Source organism: Etheostoma spectabile, unplaced genomic scaffold (genome assembly GCF_008692095.1).
Source record: "Etheostoma spectabile isolate EspeVRDwgs_2016 unplaced genomic scaffold, UIUC_Espe_1.0 scaffold00003985, whole genome shotgun sequence".
In the NCBI taxonomy this organism is placed as follows: Eukaryota; Metazoa; Chordata; class Actinopteri; order Perciformes; family Percidae; genus Etheostoma; species Etheostoma spectabile.
Window position 1 is genome coordinate 7,645 of NW_022603096.1, and position 9,751 is coordinate 17,395.

General features: G+C 39.1%; 1 pseudogene; it reads left to right on the top strand.

Moving 5' to 3' along the window:
- Window positions 1–305: 305 nt before the first annotated feature.
- LOC116676891 (disks large-associated protein 4-like) overlaps window positions 306–9,751 on the top strand; it is a 42,030-nt pseudogene continuing 32,584 nt past the window's right edge.

The window sequence follows — 9,751 nt, forward strand, 5'->3', positions numbered from 1 at the left end:
GGTGTGGAAGAGGAGGAAGAGACAGAGAAAGTGGGACAGAGAAGTGTAAAGTAGACAACAAGATGAAGCTGCTTGCTGATACTTTGCTGGCCTGAGCCTAAACACAAGTTGCCCTCAAGCACTGGTTCCCAATCTGATCATTTTAACCCAATTTGCAATGCTGCATGGCAAAGCCTCACCCTCAGCTATGTGTGGGTGTGTGTCTGTAGCAAAAGATGCTCAGGTTTTCCTTTTGGTTAACAAGTAAAGTATGACACGCTTGTACGGGTTTGTAACACACACAGATGCTGACACAGTTTTCCTCGTATCTTTTTCAGGAATCCTTCTCCAATTCAGATCGAGGCTTCTGAGAAATGAGCTGCAGATGTAAGTCCTTTGCCTGACCTCAGCACTCAACTGTGATGTTGCTTTTAAATTAATTGAACCGACTGAAACACTCATGCAATCACAGTGCCGTAGCCTTGGACCCTTAACCTTTAACTCTGTGCCCCTCGCTAACCATCAGGGACAGGAATCACCACTGACTTTGTTTATTAGCATCCATCCATCCATCCATCTTCATCCGCTTATCCGCTTTGTTTATTAGCAGTTAATTGCTATTCCCTCCAAACACACTATAATCAAAGGACAACTCACTGAAGGACAAGCTAGTCAAATTCAGATTTCAAACACAACCATTCCTTCAGTATTATGAGACAAAGTTTCTATTTCTGATTTCAGTTTGTCATCCCCAGCACAAGGAAGGCTTAAGGCACTATTAATAATGGATGAGGATGTGAGACTTTCCTGCAGGTTTTTTAGAAGCTTCTGTGCATGTATTTAAAACCCAGCAGGAACGGCTCTCTGTGCAACTGGAAACCTGGCTTTCAAGCAGTTCTCAAGGCAGGCTCGTCGGTCAGTGTGGCTTACAGCAAAGATAAGAAGCTGCAGCTTTCAGAGAATCACTGGGGTTAAGATTGTGGGATGTTAGGAACAAGTGTTCAGGAATTTTATAGTGCTTTCACATACAGTAATATGACATTACAGTGGGGGTCAACATTTTGGGCACCCCAGGTAAAACAAAAATTATTATTGTGCATAAAAAAGCCAAGAAAAGATGGAAAAATCTCCAAAAGGCATCAAATGACAGATTAGACATTCGTATAATATGAAACAAAAAGTTAGATTTTATTTCCATCATTTACACTTTCAAAAAAACAAAAAAATGTCGTCTGCAAAAGTTTGGGCACCCTGCAAAGTTAATACCTTGTACTGCCCCCTTTGGCAAGTATCACAGCTTGTAAACACTTCTTGTAGCCAGCCAAGATTCTTTCAATTCTTGTTTGAGGTATCTTCGCCCATTCTTCCTTCCAAAAGTCTTCCAGTTCTTTGAGATTTCTGGGCTGTCTGTCACGCACTCCTCTTTTAAGGTCTATCCATAGATTTTAAATAAGGTTGAGGTCAGGAGATTGTGAAGGCCATGGCAAAACCTTCAGTTTATGCCTCTTGTTGCAATCCATCGTGGATTTTTAGGTGTGTTTAGGATCATTATCCATTTGTAGAAGCCATCCTCTCTTTAACTTCAGCTTTTTCACAGATGGCATCAAGTTAGCGTCCAAAATTTGCTGAAATTTTATTGAACCCATTTTTCCTTCTACTCGTGAAATGTTCCCTGTGCCACTGGCTGCAATACAACCCCAAGGCATGATTGATTCACCCTCATGCTTAAGATTTGGGCAGAGGTTCTTTTCCTTAAATTCTGTGCCCTTTCTTCTCCTAAATGTACCTTTGCTCATTCCGGCCAAAAAAATCGATTTTAACCTCATCGGTCCACAGAAAGTGTTTCCACAATGCATCAGGCTTGTCTATATGTTCATTTGCAAACTTCACACGCTGATTTTTGTGGTGAGGACGTAGAAGAGGTTTTCTTCTGATGACTCTTCCATGAAGACCATATCTGTACAAGTATCTCTTTATAGTGGAATGGTGTAGCACAACTCCAGTGTCTCCCAGGTCTTTCTGGATGGATTGTGCAGTCAAACGTGGCTTTTGACTTGCTTTGCTCACAATCCTGTGAGTTGTTCTGTCTGAGATTTTTCTTGGTCTTCCAGAACTTGCTTTAACTTCCACTGTTCCTGATGATTGATAATTACATTCCGAACAGAGGCTATTGGCATCTGAAAACGCTTTGCTATCTTCTAATAGCCTTCTCCTGCTTTGTGAGCGTCAACTATTTTCAGTTTCAGTTTTCTAGACAACTGCTTAGAAGAAGCCATGTTGTTGATTGTTGGGGCAAGGTCAGATGAGTCGGGGCATTTAAAACCTAAGATTGACATCACCTGGTTTTTCCAGACGATGATTGAGAACAATCCATGACACGGTCAGGTCTCAGCTTTCCAAAGGGAGGTTAGCATGCTGTAAACTCTGCAGGGTGCCCAAATGTTTGCAGACACCATTTTTTTGTTTTCTGTTATTTTGAAAGTGTAAATGATGGACATAAAATCTAACTTTTTGTGACATATTATACAAATGTCTAATCTGTCATTTGATGCCTTTTGGAGATTTTTCCATCTTTTCTTGCCTTCTTTATGCCCATTAATACAACTTTTTTCCTGGGGGACCCAAATTTTTGAGCCCTACAGTACATTATTTGACATGGTGAGTGTGTCTCCTAACTTTCCTATTTACATAAGTAGCAGACGCAGAGCATAACATGAGCGTCATCTGGAGTTTCAATGAGTCCAATATTCACTGTCAACCTGTTTTGGTCTCCCCTTACTTCTGAGGGAAATGTCTGACTCTTTAGGTGGTTACAGCTCCACTATGTTCACCAGCTAGTTGCTTACTGTATATGTCTGCTGTTAAGTGCTGGGCATGTAGCGTTCAGTAGGTTTATCAGAGCTTATTTGCTGAAAAGAATTGAGACTGAATCAAACCTGTAAAACCAAAATATGTACCGTAAAGTTGCTAAAACGTTATTTAGAACTGAGGACAATTTGGCTTACATAATTATTTCTTAAACAAATTAAAAGATTGGCCTTTCAGAAATAATATTTCAGTTAGTGACCAATGCCAATCCACTTGTTGTTGTTGTCTACTGGATCAACCTGCCTTTTTCAGACACTCATGTAGAACATTCTTGTTTTGTAGATGAAACAGGTTGCAATATTCTTTCAACACTGGTGATTTTTTTCATTTGTTTCAAGAATTTACAATTTATAGGTAGTCACAGAATTGACTTGAGAAGATTTTTAGTCCTGGTGTGGAGTCCTTGTACATTGTAACAACGTAATTACAATAAGAAAATAGGGGGGGACATGATAGTAATATTTCACAGATCATTGAACATTGTGTCCGTAGGATTATGTTATGTTTGTTATAGAGGTAGTGAATGTTATTTTTTGTTAGCAGTGAGCACAAGTTATAGAAATCCAAGCCATGAACATGTAGAGCTTCCTTTTGAAAGTGGCTTGGGAGGCCTTATGTATGGCTGTAATTTTAATGGAAATGCGGAACAATATTCATGCTACTGCACCAGTTTCAATTTAAGGATTATATCCACAAACATGACCACTTCTTATATGCGGCCACATATTCAATGTCAAGCCACTGTCCTTCATCAGTTCACAATTCACACACCTATAAATACAATGTTCTGTCTTTGTAGTGTCTCTCAAATATTTGCACCCACACCTCCTATATCACACGTACACTCATGCACTCTGAGGTATGCATTTGCATACAAATATAGTTTTTGACATTCACAAAGGCGCGTACATATGTGCCAGTTTTCTGCAGAAATGGGAATCTGTCTAGCCAGCTATGTTGCTGTGGTTAGGAGATAACAGAAGCCTCCAATTACGGGACTCCCCTCAATCCTTCCCACAAGGCCCCTGATGGGAGTCTCCCTTGTGAGGAGGATGAGAGGGTGTAGCTGACATCACACTCACAATGGGCCATGCTATACGTGTTAAAATAGGATCTGGACGTTGCATTTGACACTGTCTTTTGTACAGTAACCATAGCCAAACTGTGCACCGTAGGTTGATAACTAATTAATCGTACAACTTTCTCTATGGCAGATTAATCTGTGCTTTCCTTTTTAGGTCAAAGTAAGACATGTAGCATTTGCCAGTGAAAAATCAGATCAATAATAGCATTGCAGAGGAAAGACAGAAAGGATACAAATACAATATTGAAACACTGTGATCAAAGCAGAGCTCACTCTGTGAATGAGAATGTAGGTTGGAGAGCAGGGCTGCAAAGGACAGCTGTGATTGATGCATTACTCTCTCTGAGCTATCTGCAGACAAAGAGAGGGAGAATGTGGCAATTTCCCTGAATCACAGTGTACATCTTAATTAGTCTCTTCCCTCCTTCCCTTCTCTCGTTTCTTTATGCACTTGCATTATGAAGTGCTCATCCTGTGCTTTTAAAAAGCCTCTTCTGTGTGCAGAAAGTAGCTGGCAGGGAAACACTTTTTAGTCTGACTAGGATAGCATAGAAGTGCTCTTACTATTCTACGCTTGGAACATAAACTGTGTATCCTTTCTAAACAATAATGAAATGCTTCATTCCATTTGCGGATGCCTTTAATATGCGATGCACAAACATTTATGTTGTTTTACCATTTGTTATTTATGATGTCTAAAAAGCATAGATGAATCGTTGTTTTCCCAGAGATGAGATGAGCTGTTACCTCTGAAATCTGTTTATTGTCAGAAGTTCTAATATACCAGGGTGAAACAAACCGCCTACTCACAATTTAGAAGAAGAAATAACAAAATAAAAAATTACTATGTCAAGGTCAACATCCTCTCTGTCTCCAAAGTCCTATCAGCAAAGAAAATCCACATTCCCTGCTTCAGTGCAGTTTAACAAACTAATAAGTCTCAGTGGTGATATTAAAACCTCAGTGGGAAGGAAACCACATGGGAGCCAGTTGATTAAGCAGACTTATAATGTAGTGAAACCTACACAGCCTTCAATATACAGTGGCTTGAGAATGTTTACACACCCATGCTAAAGTTGATTAAAAAACGGAATAAAAAAACATCTTTTGGAAATTGATCTTAATGCCTTAATTAAAAAAACTTGGGAAAATCCAACCTTTTAAGGACACCAATTGTCTTTGTGAATGCATAATGTATTCTAAATAAATAAATGTTCTTCCTTAAAATACAGGGGGCATAAAATACATACCCCTATGTTAAATTCCCATAGAAGCAGGCACTATTTTATTTTTAAAGGCCAGTTATTTCATGGATTAGCATCCTGATAAAGTTCCCTTGGCCTTTGGAATTAAAATAGCCCCACACTTTGAACTTTCCATAAGATCATCTCTCAGTGCAAATCAAACCAGCTATTAAGATAACTAAAATCAAACCATGTCAATCTCTAGGTAGGGTGAAGAGTATGTGATGGTATGGGGTTAGTTTAATTCCAACTGGCCTTTAAAAATATGCCTGCCTCTATGAGAATTTAACATAGGGGTGTGTATACGTATGCCCCCTGTAGGTAGAACATTTATTTATTTACAATACAGTATTCATTCATAAAGAACATTGGTGTCCTTAAAAGGTTGGCTTGTCCAAACAATCAATTTCCAAAACATTTTTTTTTTTTAATCAAGTTTAGCATGGGTGTGTAAATCAGATCAGAATCAGAATCAGAAATACTTTATTGATCCCCGAAGGGAAACTCTGTGTTGTAGTTGCACAATATTATAAATAGAGTAGAAATACAAGAAATAAAGAAATATAAGGAATTGGATACGTACGGTATTTACATAAAGGAATGTTATTATACATTATTTACATAATTCACATAATTAAGGATTTGAAAAAACTTAGTAAACTTTCTCAAACCACTGTATGAATCACATTATGTAAAATTACAACAGAACAATAGTCATTTATTTTATTGTTCACAGCTGTTAGTTAGTTGTAAATCCAAAAATTGTTGAGTTGGGTAAAATCTCAGCCCTGGGGTAGTGTGTTAGATTCACAATTCCAAGGGTAGTAGAACATGAGAAGAAAAAAGTAAGAGGCCTCGTGTTTTTTACGTAATGGCAGAATGTACTTTGTTCTGGTTTGTATGGCTCTCATGAGCTAAAGGTATTTTGAAACACCATGCAAAGAACTTGAATGGAGAAATGTAAATATATGCCCCACTAACAGAATGGGGAAAAACAATATTTTACTCCTCACATCATGGCCAGGTACTTTTACAATAAATGTAATATTTAACAATCAAAAGAAAAAACACAACTGTCATTGACAGTCTGAACAATGAAACTGAGGAGAAGATTTTTCTAGGTTTGATACTGAACCACAAAAACACCAATCACAGTATTTTATGGTGTCTGAAAGCTGTGTGGTGAATACTTCAGCTACAACAATAATACTGCAGAACCACAGACTCTGGAAAAGTGCACGTAAACTAGCCAGACTACATGTAGTATAATATATTCCATGAGAGCTGAGGGCTGTAGCTTACGTCTCCTAAATGTCAGTGCTCTGTGTGATATGAAATCATATATACACACCATGTCTGCCTATCCAGCTGGCTTTATGACCATTGTCATGGCAACAACTCATCCTTGTTCCGTTGACTGGTTGACAGACAGCCATTAGAGTATTATTTTGACATCATGTGGGGGATTGTGGGGGACTGTGAGGCATGAATGCACGGTTGACCCACTTGGCATCCAGGGGGGACCCTTGTCCTTTCTCCCCCATCACACGATCACCCCTCACATCTCAACAGGAAGTGACTTGACTTTTCACCATTTCCTTTCTCAGAAGGAAGTCTCATTGCACTGCTTCTGCTTCCTTTGTGTGTGCGTGCGTGCGTGCGTGCGTGCGTGCGTGCGTGCATGCGTGCATGCGTGCCTGCTTGTGTGTGTGTGTGTGTGTGTGTGTGTGTGTGTGTGTGTGTGTGTTTGTGTGTGTGTGATGGAGGGCGTTTCAAGGAATGTCAAGGCTGTGTGGATGTGTGGACCAGCTATTGTGTGTGAGGTCAAGGGCATTTTGAAGTGGGTGAGGTTTAAGGCTTATCCTGGTGGGATTTGTGTGTGCTGTGGGTGGCTGCTCGTAGCCCATGCACATACAATGCAACATCTCACAGACCACACAGGACCTCATTGAGCTGAAGTTTAGGAATAGGATTTGAGAGGTTTCAGGTCTTACCAAAGTTTACTCAATATAAAAAAACATCATCCTCTTCATACCCCTTCATTTAACTTTTGTCTTGTATTTTGGAGGTCAACCTCAGTTCAATGAAGAAAGACTTTCATTTAGAGTGAAGAAATACATGTTTTCCATATGTGAAGACTAGAGTTGAGATTTGGATGATAGGATGTGGAGAAGGACTTTGGATTAACACAGTGGAAGGAACCTTGGGCACTGGGTGTGATAAAGAGAGGAGGTGAATGGGGTGCAAGAGGGTTGTATTGGTTCAACAACTCAGCAGCTGAGAGGGGAATAGTTTAAAAGTTTGACAGCAGCAATATGATTGGCTTAGAGAGATTGTGGCAAAACTAGTTTGGTTTAACTCAGAGGGAACGCCCATAGTCAGCAGATAAAGTAGAAGCAGGAGCGACAGAACGAAATTTGTGACTGAATGAGAGCGTAAAGGGAGTCTTTCTGATTGAACTTCCACTAAATTTCACAAAAGACTGAATTCTGCTCTAAAATTCAAATTTTAATGCTCATTGATGTTATCTTTATTGTTTGCAATAGAATGTTATTACGAAGAGTGACTTATTTGATGTGGTGGCTTCAGTATACTAGATCAGGTATTTTAGTCTTTAAAGTGGATCAATACTGTGTGTGGGTCATGGTGTACTTCTCTGTGTGAGAGCATTGTGTGTTTGAATGATGTCCTTGCATTTGTAAAAAAAAAAAAAAAAAAACTCAAAAGCCCACAACCCTATCCCCCAACTGTGCCTTGCTATGTGCAGGACCCAGCAAGAGACACCCACTACTATGTCATTCCCAAATAAAAAAATCACTCTCTTAAAAAGTTGTGCTAAACCATGTCTGGTCACCATGTGTCCAGCTTAAAACTGGGTTCAGATTGCTTATATTATCCTTTCCACTGTGGTGCTGATTCAAGAAGCTAATCTCAATAAACAATCGAGTACTGACTGTCAAGTTACCGTTTAAAAACTATAGATGTTTTTCATTTAGTGTTTCACTCTGTTTACATCATCCCTGATCATGCAATATAAAAAAAAAACCTGTACGATTAGAAATAGAAGTAACAAGGTGAATCCAACTCACTTTGCATCATTATCAGACCTTATTGTTAATCCTCGCAAAGTGACAATAATCTCCGAACCTGAGCCTAAAACAGCACATCATAAGCTTGACTTTACGTTTTTCACTAAAACATGGTAATGTAATTGACTGTGTAATTATTTCTGGTGATTTTGATATTTGTGTTGATAACCCAAATGATAGGAATGCTCAAGAGATTACCACTATCCTTGAAAACTTTGGGCTCTCTCGGTATGTAAAAGAGCTCTTAAAATCTCCAATGTTATGGTCTTTGATGTTGCCCTTTCAGATCATTTCTGTGTTTTGTATGACTGTCAAAGTGGAAATTCACATTAGGTCTGAAAAAATCAAAAAATGATACATTAGTAAACATACAGTAGGAGCGTAGCATATTCTCAGGCAATTGCCATGATACCCTCCTCTCTGTCAACGTCAGTCAATGATCTTCTGGGCAATTTTTATTATAAAATCTTAAATGTCGATGAAATTGCACCAGTTAGAGTTATAGTCACTTCTCCAAAAGACACCGTGGAGGAATAAAAAACAGTGTGTTGGACAGCTGAGCGCATAATGGCTGAAAATGCAGTAATCAAAAAAGTAATAAAAAAGTAAATCATTCCTGTCTCAGATCAATAACTCAGAGAATAATAACACACTTACTTTGTTTGCCACTGTGGATAAACTTACCAAACTACAAGTATCAATTCTTCCTGAACGCATGCAATGACTTTGCTTCTTTTTTTACTGAAAAATCTAAAGATCCTCACTTAAGATAAATAATATGTCTCTCAGCAATTCTAGAACTAATCTGGTAAAGATGACTGATTTTGAAGTAGCAAATTGAAAAACCTTTACACCTTATATTCTTCACGTGCTTCCTTGATTCACTGCCCTCTTTTTTTAAATTCATTTTTAGTTGCCTGGTAACAGAGGCATCACAGCTAGTAAACAGCTCACTGATTTCAGGGGGCTTCCCCAAAGCCCTAAAAACTCCAGTGATCAAGCAAATTAAAAAAGAAAAACGCTAATCTGGATTTATCTGTACTAAACAACTACAGGCCCATATCAAATTTTCCATTTATTAGTACAATTATTGACAAGTTTTCTTTAAACAACTCAGAAACTGGGTGCCTCCCTAGGGGAGGTTTTTCCAGGCAGGTCCAGCTGGGAGGAGGCCTCAGGGAAGACCCAGGACTAGGTGGATAGATTACATCTCCAACCTGGCCTCGGGATCCCCCAGTCGGAGCTGGTTGATGTGGCTCGGGAAAGGGAAGTTTGGGGTCCCCTACTGGAGCTGCTGCCCCCGCGACCCACTACCGGATAAGCGGATGAAGATGGATGGATGGATGGAACTCAGCAACTTTCTGGCAATTAACAACTATGTTGATATTTTCCAGTTTGGATTTAGGCCCCACCACAGTACCAAGACTGCTCTTGTGAAGGTTTTTTTAATTGGGTCAAATCCTACCTTCAAGACAGAAACCATTTTG